Source organism: Rattus norvegicus, chromosome X, assembly GCF_036323735.1.
Source record: "Rattus norvegicus strain BN/NHsdMcwi chromosome X, GRCr8, whole genome shotgun sequence".
NCBI lineage: Eukaryota > Metazoa > Chordata > Mammalia > Rodentia > Muridae > Rattus > Rattus norvegicus.
This window is the reverse complement of record NC_086039.1, coordinates 39,894,168-39,896,272: the sequence shown is the minus strand read 5'-3', so window position 1 is coordinate 39,896,272 and position 2,105 is coordinate 39,894,168. Positions and strand designations below refer to the sequence as shown.

General features: G+C 45.2%; 1 pseudogene; it reads left to right on the top strand.

Annotated features, from left to right (window-relative positions):
- Positions 1-338: 338 nt before the first annotated feature.
- On the top strand, positions 339-1,202 carry Rpsa-ps21 (ribosomal protein SA, pseudogene 21; annotated as a pseudogene).
- The last annotated feature ends 903 nt before the right edge of the window (positions 1,203-2,105 follow it).

Sequence of the window (2,105 nt, the reverse complement as noted above, 5' to 3'; positions counted from 1 at the left end):
TGGGACTAACTGGATACCTGGAATGAGAGAGAATATGGGGAGTCTATAGAGGTAACCCTAGCTGAGATCCCTACTAGTAGGGGATATCGAGACTGAAGTAGCCACCTCCCGTAGCCAGGCAGGACTTTTAGTAGAAGGAGAGGGACATCAACCTACCCACAAAACTTTCAACCCAAAATGTGTCCTGCCTACAAGGTGTGCATGGATAAACATAGAGAAGGAAAACAAGAATTCTTAACTGCAAAGAGTAGATGCTGCTTTCTGCACTACCCACCCTGGGACAGGTCCATATGGCATTGTTATTTATTCCCATCGTAACTTAAAGGGAAACTTAGACAATGTCTGGAGCCCTTGGTATCCTGCAGATGAAGGAGGATTCCTTGTTGCAGGAACCCACTTAGGTAGCACCAACTTTGACTTCAGACAGAGCAGTACATCTCCAAAAGGAAAAGTGACAGTATCTATATCATAAACCTGAAGAGGACCTGAGAGAAGCAGTTGCTCTCAACTCATGCTATTGTTGCCATTGAGAATCCTGCTGACATCAGCATCATCTCCTCCAGGAACACTGGCCAGAGAGCTGTGCTGAAGTTTGCTGCTGCCACAGTAGCCACTCCAAGTGCTGGCCACTTCACACCTGGGACCTTCACTAACCAAATCCAAGCAGCCTTCAGGGATCCATGGCTTCTAGTGGTGACGGATCCCCGGACTGACACCAGCCCCTCACAAAGGCCTCTTATGTCAACCTGCCCACCATTGCTCTGTGTCTAACACAGATTCTCCCCCGCTCTATGTGGACATTGCCATCCCATGCAACAACAAGGAAGCTCACTCAATGTGTTGGATGCTGGCCCAGAAAGTACTCTGCATGGGAGGTGCTATCACCTGTGAGCACCCACAGAGTTATGTCTAATCTTTACTTCTACAGAGACCCAGACAAGTTTGAGGATGAGGAGCAGGCTGCTGCTGAGAAGGCTGTGACCAAGGAGGAATTTCAGGGTGAATGGACCACACCAGTACCTGAGTTCACTGCTGCTCAGCCTGAGGTGGCCGACTGGTCTGAGGGTATGCAGTTGCCCTCTGTGCCTATCCAGCAGTTCCGCACAGAAGACAGGAGTGCGCAGCCAGCCACTGAGGACTGGTCAGCAGTTCCCACAGCGCAGGCCACTGTGTGGGTTGGAGCCACCACTGAGTGGTCCTGAGTTGCTCTGCAGACACCTGAGCAAAGTGGGTAAAGGTAGAAGGAAAATAAAGTTCCTCAAAGCTGAAACAGAACAAAACAAAACAAAACAAAACAAAAAGTAGATTGCTATTTGTTTTTAAATAACAATGCTGGGGATTCACTGTAATAACACATACACAAAAGTTTTCAAAAGGATAATTTTTAGTGGGTAGCTATATAACTCTAGCCCAAAGAAAAATGATATTTCCAGTTTCTTTTCCAGGTAGCTCCTAGTTTTCTCAGCTTCCTATGATTATCTTTTTAAAATGCCCTTCGGTTTGGGCATTTATATAACAAGTGTTCTCTGAACACTCTGAGATAGTTTCATTACTCTGTGCATAAAACTGCTTAAGTATGGGGCTCTGGAGCAGTGGTTCTCAACCTATGGGTCTTGACCACTTTGAGGTCCACTTCACAGGGGTTGCCTAAGATCAACCTGCATGTCAGCTATTTACATTACAACTTATAACAAGTAGCAAAATTACAACCCTAAAGTAGCAATGAAAATAATTTTATGATCCTGGGTCACCGCAACATGAGGAACTGTATTAAAAAGGTCACAGAATTAGGAAGGTTGAGGACCACTGCTCTAGGGTCTTCTGGACCATTCATACTCAATGTTGTGATTTCTGTATCAGCAGCAGCAGCAGTAGTACTATGTTGAGAATTTACCAATAGTCAGGATTCTCCAGTTCAACTGGAATTGCTAAATCAGGAACTCAGAAAGTGGGGATCTTCACCTCTCTTTAACAAGTCTTCAAGATGAGTCCTACATGTACTCAAAGATGAGAATCACTGCTCAAGGGTCTAACTCAAAGTCATGATTCAAGTAAGAAATTCCTTGTGGTTTCTAAGTCAAGGAAACAAGTTACCAACCCGAAAC